A 9,802-nucleotide genomic window follows, 5' to 3' on the forward strand; every position below is an offset into this window, starting at 1 on the left:
GCAGGCTGCCGAGTGCGAGCAGCAGGAGGAGCAGGGAAAAAAGGCCAAGCTGCTTGACAGAGCAAGGACACATAACAAAACATACATTTGCAATGCAATAGGTCTCGCATTAATTAAGTTTGAGCTATTGCCATTGCTAAATATTGCAACACCAATTGCAACAAAAGCCTATAAATTGTAGGCCAAAAAAATTTGTATTTATTTTTGTAGCAATGGTGGCATGCTGCACTTTAGATGCATATGTTTAAAAGTAAAGTGCAAAACAACGATGGGTGTGGGCTCCCCACAGTAAGGCCAAGCCACAGACTAACTAGAAAACTATACAAGTGCCAATACTGTTATATTAAGTAAACCTTCTCAAGTTCTTCACTATAAGAATCAAACTTAATGTGAGTGCAAGACCTAGAAATCACTCTGAATGAATCACTTTTTATTCATATATTTAGAACATTTGTTGATCTTATAGTGTAGAGAAAGCTTTCTCTACACCATAAGATCTTCTAAATACATATAATTGTATCAAAATGCTCTAAATTGAACAAACTGTTGTCTATGGTAAAATTAGATGCATTATTGTATATTGATTTGTAAATAAAGTATGTTTGTCGGGTATGTGTGAGAGTGTAAGTATGGAATGTGTATTGTTGATCAACGAAGTGTGAAAGTTGAGGATGAAGTTTTTTTCATTGTTTTTATTGTGAAATGGCTTTTGTATGTTGACTGTAAAAATTTGGTGAAATTTAACCAACAAATGTTCTAAATATATGAATAAAAAGTGATTAATTCAGACTGATTTCTAGGTCTTGCACTCACATTAAGTTTTATTCTTATAGGGAAGAACTTGAGAAGGTTTACTTAATATAACAGTATTGGCACTTGTATAGTTTTCTAAAAGTAAAGTGCGCCATACTACGATTGCTACAATAGTTAATTGTGGATGCGTTAACAATAGATGTGTGCACTGATGGCTGGTGGTGTGTGTGCCTGTAGAAATTGTGCACTGATGGCTGGTGGTGTGTGTGCCTGGTGGAAGTGTGCACTGGTGGTGTGTGTGCCTGGTGGAAGCGTGCACTGACGGTTGGTGGTGTGTGTGCCTGGTGAAAGTGTACACTAACGGCTGGTGGTGTGTGCCTGGTGAAAGTGTGCACTGACGGCTGGTGGTGTGTGCCTGGTGAAAGTGTAAACTTGCGGCTGGTGGTGTGTGTGTGCCTGGTGAAATTGTGCACACTCGCTGGTGGTGTGTGTGTGCCTGGTGAAAGCATGCACTGACGTCTGGTGGTGTGTGCCTGGTGAAAGTGTGCACTGACGGTGTGGTTGTGTGTGTGTGGTTGTGTGTGTGGTTGTGTGTGGGGGTGGTTGTGTGTGTGGTTGTGTGTGTGTGGTTGTGTGTGTGTGTGTGGTTGGGTGTGTGGTTGGGTGTGTGGTTGTGTGTTCGGTTGTGTGTGTGTGGTTGTGTGTGTGGTTGTGTGTGTGGTTGTGTGTGTATGTGGTTGTGTATGTGGTTGTGTGTGTTTATGTGCGTGTGGTTCTGTGTGTGTGGTTGTGTGTGTTTATGTGTGTGGTTGTGTGTGTGGTTGTGTGTAGTTGTGCATGTGTATGGTTGTGTGTGTGGTTGTATGTGTGTGTGTGGTTGTGGTTGTGTGTGGGTGTGTATTTGGTTGTGTAAACCGCCCTATCGCATGGTATATGGCATGTGTAAATGCATTTTGCTGCACAGCGTTCCGGTAAACTCCAGTTTAAATTAAGTCCCTGTATGGGTCTAGTGGCGCAGCCAGGAGTGCTGGGACTTTTGTTTGCTTTACTAAGGTGAATATTTTTGCAAAAATTTAAATAAGCCAATAATAAACAACTGAAGCGTTTTTAAAGGCAAGTTTTTTCTTGGAGAACCTTTAGAAATTTCAAGGAAATATTTAAAATCCCATGTGGTTTACAAAATGTTACAGTTTTTTGGCACTTTGAAACAGACGGATTACAAGAAACGTGTGTTTAGTTTTGGTGAAGGGGTCTGTATTTTAGACCACCATAACCGTAATATAACAGTGCGCTATAAAAGCCAGTGGAGGCTAGGGCTGGGGAAGAGTCAATGACTGCAGCGCTACCCAACGTGAACCCAAACAACACTTATGCATTTTAAATGCACCATAGGAGTTGAGGCCTCATTCCTACCAATTTTCTACAGTATATTTATAACATTTCCATAAATACACATACATAAGATCAACCCCACATATAGTATATCAAATAAACATAAACAACTCCTTGTTCATAATTAATAGAGATGTCTTATAATGTTGTGTACACACAAATCTACCTAGTGATTGTTCCTCTTTTTCCTCAAGCTTGAACAATACCAGGAACAGAATCCTTCCTCTAAGGTTTGTAGTTGCAAAATGTCTATCACTTTAAGCTCTCATCAATCAGTAGAGGACCACAAGAAGAATTAGTCAACGTGTTTTAGCTCCTTCCATTAAGCCTCCTTAGAACTTGGAAACAAGAATGTTAAACCAGCATGTCGGTTGGCAAAACAAAACTTGTCATGCCACTACAATAAATCAAGTGAATAGTGTGCAAAGTTCCTCATTAATTGTAATTAACCCAGGGACTTCTGTAATGCGTATTATCTGTACCACTCTTCCGGTATGCCTCTCCTGGCCGCGTCTCTGTCACCGGCTGTGGTGCGCGGGCACTGTGTATGTTGCCCAAGTGTGGAAGTACAGGCAAATCATGCTTCCTTCTCCATGTACCTCTTTTGCATTCAAACTTTCTGTTAGGATTGTTCCTGTCAGTACTCTTTATGAGTTTGACATTTAGAATGTGTGCTTAGATTCTGAGTACATAGGGATTATTCCATTCTATCAGTTTGCATTTATCTGTATCTGAGCCTTCATAGTGGTTCATACATTTGTCTCTGCACCAAATGTAGATCATTCTATAATACATTCACTGTTTACCTTATTTTTCTATCTAAAACTCAGCGTTTATACTGCCAATATGTTATTCTGTTTAACTCTGCTAAATTGGGCTTATCTGGGGAGGAGTGTAGTCTCTAACCGCTAGATCAAAGAGACACTGGAGCCGAATTATTTCGGTAAAAATTGGGGTGATCAAATATGGGGGTTCAGGTGACTGTTGAGGTCCGGCTCCCACAAAGTTGGTAGCAGAGGATGGTTAGCATTAGAGTACCTCCTCTTTAAATGAATTTTTGGCCGAAAGTTCCTAGAACAAAAGAGAAAGGAGTTTTTGCAAACTTCCCAGTGCTGGATCATCCTGCAGGGTGACATGCTGTGTTGCTGTGAGGTCCTGAAACAACTTAAATATGATTGGGAGAACTTTAACACATGAATTTGTGTGTTTGTTGATGATGGATTTCTCTGTTTTTTGGTGAGCTGTTTGGTCATGTGATGATGATTGTGGCTTCAGTTGTTGGACCGATTACTATTTTGATGTAGTATTATTCGTATTTGTGAATCTATTTGATGTTGCTTTGTTTATAGGCGAAAATTAAGTTGGTTATCAGATTTTTTTGACAAATCCAAGATCTACAGATATTTTTACCTTGTCTGTATTGATGTGTATTGAGTAAGGAGCAGCTTACACATTGGTAAGGAAAAGGTGTGGCGCAGTGGCCAGGGTGCCTGACTCCTGACCACAGTGTTCACAAATCGATCCCGGGCGGCAGGTTAGCCCAGCACCATGTGACTCTGGGCAATAGCTTGCGTAATCTTCCCAACGGCCCCCAGCGCCGGGACACCTCCGTCGGAGGTAGCTGTGCGCTTTACAAATGCTGGCATAAAGTGCACGGGGGGTAGTACATTAATTCAGAGTTAGAATTCTGCTGGACAGAAGTTTGCCTAACAAAAACTTGGTAGACTGTTTAAGATTCAATCTTGTTTTTTGGTACTGTTTGCTTTGTTTGCACAAAATCGAGTTTCTACTATTGAGAGTATTTTGGCTTATGAAATACTGATTTATTTTCCTTTCTAGGGAACACAGACAAAGGGTTTATTAATTTCTAAAGGTTTATTGTGGTTCTGCAGTTGTTTCCCTGTTCACTGAGAAACCGCCCTGTGTTTTTCTGCTCAGGTAGGGAAACCACTCTGAAATTGGTGTGATGTCACAGCTAGCTGTGCTCTGATTGGTTAACAGTATAGATGTGCTGTGATAGGGTGATCTTTGACAGAGCTGCGCTGTAATTGGCTGTTGTTCGCTACATTTGTTTTTAGTGTTGTTTTGACTTTTTAGGTTGTTTTGAGCTAGATTAGTTGTAAACATGGGTTGAGTATTTACAAAACTTAAAACTAAGAAAGAGGATAAGCCTAAAGAGGGTCAGAAGTATGGGCGGAAAATTTGTTCCGCTAGCGGAATTTGCGGATTTTCAGCGATTTCGCAAACCGCGAATCGCGCGAAATCGCGGCAAAATCCGCGAATCCGCGAGCGGGAGGAATTTTGCTCAGGAAGCACTTACAGGGTTACAGCAGGTGCCCAAGTTGAAGCTAATTTCTTTGTAACCATACCAGGAACAGAATCCTTCCTCTAAGGTTTGTAATTGCAAAATGTCTATCACTTTAAGCTCTCATCAATCAGTAGAGGACCACAAGAAGAATTAGTCAACGTGTTTTAGCTCCTTCCATTAAGCCTCCTTAGAACTTGGAAACAAGAATGTTAAACCAGCATGTCGGTTGGCAAAACAAAACTTGTCATGCCACTACAATAGATCAAATGAATAGTGTGCAAAGTTCCTCATTAATTGTAATTAACCCAGGGACTTCTGTAATGCGTATTATCTGTACCACTCTTCCGGTATGCCTCTCCTGGCCGCGTCTCTGTCACCGGCTGTGGTGCGCGGGCACTGTGTATGTTGCCCAAGTGTGGAAGTACAGGCAAATCATGCTTCCTTCTCCATGTACCTCTTTTGCATTCAAACTTTCTGTTAGGATTGTTCCTGTCAGTACTCTTTATGAGTTTGACATTTAGAATGTTTGCTTAGATTCTGAGTACATAGGGATTATTCCATTCTATCAGTTTGCATTTGTCTGTATCTGAGCCTTCATAGTGGTTCATACATTTGTCTCTGCCCCAAATGTAGATCATTCTATAATAAATTCACTGTTTACCTTATTTTTCTATCTAAAACTCAGCGTTTATACTGCCAATATGTTATTCTGTTTAACTCTGCTAAATTGGGCTTATCTGGGGAGGAGTGTAGTCTCTAACCGCTAGATCAAAGAGACACTGGAGCCGAATTATTTCGGTAAAAATTGGGGTGATCAAATATGGGGGTTCAGGTGACTGTTGAGGTCCGGCTCCCACAAAGTTGGTAGCAGAGGATGGTTAGCATTAGAGTACCTCCTCTTTAAATGAATTTTTGGCCGAAAGTGCCTAGAACAAAAGAGAAAGGAGTTTTTGCAAACTTCCCAGTGCTGGATCATCCTGCAGGGTGACATGCTGTGTTGCTGTGAGGTCCTGGAACAACTTAAATATGATTGGGAGAACTTTAACACATGAATTTGTGTGTTTGTTGATGATGGATTTCTCTGTTTTTTGGTGAGCTGTTTGGTCATGTGATGATGATTGTGGCTTCAGTTGTTGGACCGATTACTATTTTGATGTAGTATTATTCGTATTTGTGAATCTATTTGATGTTGCTTTGTTTATAGGCGAAAATTAAGTTGGTTATCAGATTTTTTTGACAAATCCAAGATCTACAGATATTTTTACCTTGTCTGTATTGATGTGTATTGAGTAAGGAGCAGCTTACACATTGGTAAGGAAGAGGTGTGGCGCAGTGGCCAGGGTGCCTGACTCCTGACCACAGTGTTCACAAATCGATCCCGGGCGGCAGGTTAGCCCAGCACCATGTGACTCTGGGCAATAGCTTGCGCAATCTTCCCAACGGCCCCCAGCGCCGGGACACCTCCGTCGGAGGTAGCTGTGTGCTTTACAAATGCTGGCATAAAGTGCACGGGGGGTAGTACATTAATTCAGAGTTAGAATTCTGCTGGACAGAAGTTTGCCTAACAAAAACTTGGTAGACTGTTTAAGATTCAATCTTGTTTTTTGGTACTGTTTGCTTTGTTTGCACAAAATCGAGTTTCTACTATTGAGAGTATTTTGGCTTATGAAATACTGATTTATTTTCCTTTCTAGGGAACACAGACAAAGGGTTTATTAATTTCTAAAGGTTTATTGTGGTTCTGCAGTTGTTTCCCTGTTCACTGAGAAACCGCCCTGTGTTTTTCTGCTCAGGTAGGGAAACCACTCTGAAATTGGTGTGATGTCACAGCTAGCTGTGCTCTGATTGGTTAACAGTATAGATGTGCTGTGATAGGGTGATCTTTGACAGAGCTGCGCTGTAATTGGCTGTTGTTCGCTACATTTGTTTTTAGTGTTGTTTTGACTTTTTAGGTTGTTTTGAGCTAGATTAGTTGTAAACATGGGTTGAGTATTTACAAAACTTAAAACTAAGAAAGAGGATAAGCCTAGAGAGGGTCAGAAGTATGGGCGGAAAATTTGTTCCGCTAGCGGAATTTGCGGATTTTCAGCGATTTCGCAAACCGCGAATCGCGCGAAATCGCGGCAAAATCCGCGAATCCGCGAGCGGGACGAATTTTGCTCAGGAAGCACTTACAGGGTTACAGCAGGTGCCCAAGTTGAAGCTAATTTCTTTGTAACCATACCAGGAACAGAATCCTTCCTCTAAGGTTTGTAGTTGCAAAATGTCTATCACTTTAAGCTCTCATCAATCAGTAGAGGACCACAAGAAGAATTAGTCAACGTGTTTTAGCTCCTTCCATTAAGCCTCCTTAGAACTTGGAAACAAGAATGTTAAACCAGCATGTCGGTTGGCAAAACAAAACTTGTCATGCCACTACAATAGATCAAATGAATAGTGTGCAAAGTTCCTCATTAATTGTAATTAACCCAGGGACTTCTGTAATGCGTATTATCTGTATCACTCGTCCGGTATGCCTCTCCTGGCCGCGTCTCTGTCACCGGCTGTGGTGCGCGGGCACTGTGTATGTTGCCCAAGTGTGGAAGTACAGGCAAATCATGCTTCCTTGTCCATGTACCTCTTTTGCATTCAAACTTTCTGTTAGGATTGTTCCTGTCAGTACTCTTTATGAGTTTGACATTTAGAATGTTTGCTTAGATTCTGCCTACATAGGGATTATTCCATTCTATCAGTTTGCATTTATCTGTATCTGAGCCTTCATAGTGGTTCATACATTTGTTTTGAGCTAGATTAGTTGTAAACATGGGTTGAGTATTTACAAAACTTAAAACTAAGAAAGAGGATAAGCCTAGAGAGGGTAAGAAGTATGAGCGGAAAATTTGTTCCACTCGCGGAATTTGCGGATTTTCAGCGATTTCGCAAACCGCGAATCGCGCGAAATTGCGGCAAAATCCGCAAATCCGCGAGCGGGACGAATTTTGCTCAGGAAGCACTTACAGGGTTACAGCAGGTGCCCAAGTTGAAGCTAATTTCTTTGTAACCATTTACAAAATGGTTACAAAGAAACTTCAACTTGGGCACCTGCTGTAACCCTGTAAGTGCTTCCTGAGCGGCGCCTCCTTGCCTACTTGCAACTATTCTCTGACCCTGCTCTGACCCTCGAAGCAGGGTCAGAGAATAGTTACAAGTAGACAACGAGGCTCCTGCAGGAAGCACTTACAGATATAGATAAAGCAGGTGCCTGAGTTGAAGGTCAAATTCAGTAACTCCTTAATCAGCCCAAAAAAATGTGCGTTTTGTCGAGGCTGGGCAGGTGTGTGTTCTCCCCATATCTACCGTCGAAAATTAGCTATGATGCTTGATGGAGGCCTTTGCATCCTTTACTTTCACGAGCTCTATCCCTGTGCAGTTCCTGTGACCAAAAGCTTCTTTCTCCCCATCTGCTGGTCTGATCGGTGCCTGTCCTTTTATACACACAAGAGGCATGTGAACTCGCATATAAGTCCCCCCGTTTCCACCCCCCCACACACTAGCTGTATGCACCGTCTTCCCGCCCTTTACACACTATGATGGACAGCTCACTCGAGAGACCCCGGCACCCTTCGGCGCGATGGCAAAGTTAATCAGCCCCCCAAAAATGTGCGTTTTGTCCAGGCTGGGCAGTTCCTGCGACCACGAGCTTCTCTCTCCTCATCTACTGCTCTGATCGGTGCCTGTCCTTTTATACACACAAGAGGCATGTGAACTCGCATAGAAGCCCCCCACCCCGTTTGCCCCCCACACACTAGCGGTGTGCACCGCCTTCCCGCCCTTTAGCCACTATGATGGACAGCTCACTCGAGGGACCCCGGCGCCCTTCAGGGCGATGGCAAAGTTAATCATCCCAAAAATTTGCATTTTGTCGAGGCTGGGCAGGTGTGTGTTCTCCCCATATCTACAGTCGAAAATTAGCTATGATGCTTGTTGGAGGCCTTTGCATCCTTGACTTTCACGAGCTCTATCCCCGTGCAGTTCCTGTGACCACAAGCTTCTTTCTCCTCATCTGCTGCTCTGATCGGTGCCTGTCCTTTTATACACACAAGAGGCATGTGAACTCGCATAGAAGCCCGGCCCGTTTGCCCCCCCCCCACACACACACTAGCGGTGTGCACCGTCTTCCCGCCCTTTAGCCACTATGATGGACAGCTCACTCGAGGGACCACGGCGCCATTCAGCGCGATGGCAAAGTTAATCAGCCCAAAAAAAATGTGCGCTTTGTTGAGGCTGGGCAGGTGTGTGTTCTCCCCATATCTACCGTCGAAAATTAGCTATGATGCTTGACGAAGGCCTTTGCATCCTTGACTTTCACGAGCTCTATCCCCGTGCAGATCCTGTGACCACAAGCTTCTTTCTCCCCATCTGCTGCTCTGATCGGTGCCTGTCCTTTTACAGAATAGGCATGTGAACTCGCATAGAAGCCCCCCCGTTTGCCCCCCCACACACACTACCGGTGTGCACCATCTTCCCGCCCTTTAGCCACTATGATGGACAGCTCACTCAAGGGACGCCAGCACCCTTCGGCGCAATGGTAAAGTTAATCAGCCCCCCAAAAATGTGTGTTTTTTCCAGGCTGGGCAGTTCCTGTGACCACGAGCTTCTTTCTCCCCATCTGCTGCTCTGATCCGTGCCTGTCCTTTTATACACAGAAGAGGCATGTGAACTCGCATAGAAGCCCCCCCGTTTGCCCCCCCACACATACTAGCGGTGTGCACTGTCTTCCCGCCCTTTACACTCTATGATGGACATCTCACTTGAGGGACCCCGTCGCCCTTTGGTGCGATGGCAAAGTTACACACACATGGTCACTGGAGGCAACTCTTCTGGCCCTACGCAGCTGTAGTGCAGGAAAAGCACTATACATTTACCCAACGAGGTAGCACTTACTAATTAGCCAGTAGAAAGTACTCCAGTTAAGTATGGTGCAAAATCGCAAAACAAATCTGCGAATTTGCGAACCGCTGATTCGCAAAATTCGCCCATACTTAGTCAGAAGGTGCAGAAAGAGGGTATGCCAGCATTTCAATTGAAATTATAAAAATGGGGTATTTTTGTGTGTTTGTATTCCTGAGTAGAATAAAAATACAGCACATGATGAGAAATTCCAATTTCCCATAGATGGCACCTTTAATTTTGAGAAATATTACTTTTTGAGACAGCCCATAAATTTGAGTCCAATGTCTAGAACTACACAGTTTGAAGCAATCAATAAATTGGATTGCATGGCAACAGAGATAGAGAGTGAAGAAGGATAGCTCAATTAAGAAGTCGTTCAGGGCCTGGTTAGAAGCCAGACTAGACGATGAGGAGAAG

This window comes from Lissotriton vulgaris, chromosome 6 (genome assembly GCF_964263255.1).
Source record: "Lissotriton vulgaris chromosome 6, aLisVul1.2, whole genome shotgun sequence".
NCBI classification, from domain to species: Eukaryota; Metazoa; Chordata; class Amphibia; order Caudata; family Salamandridae; genus Lissotriton; species Lissotriton vulgaris.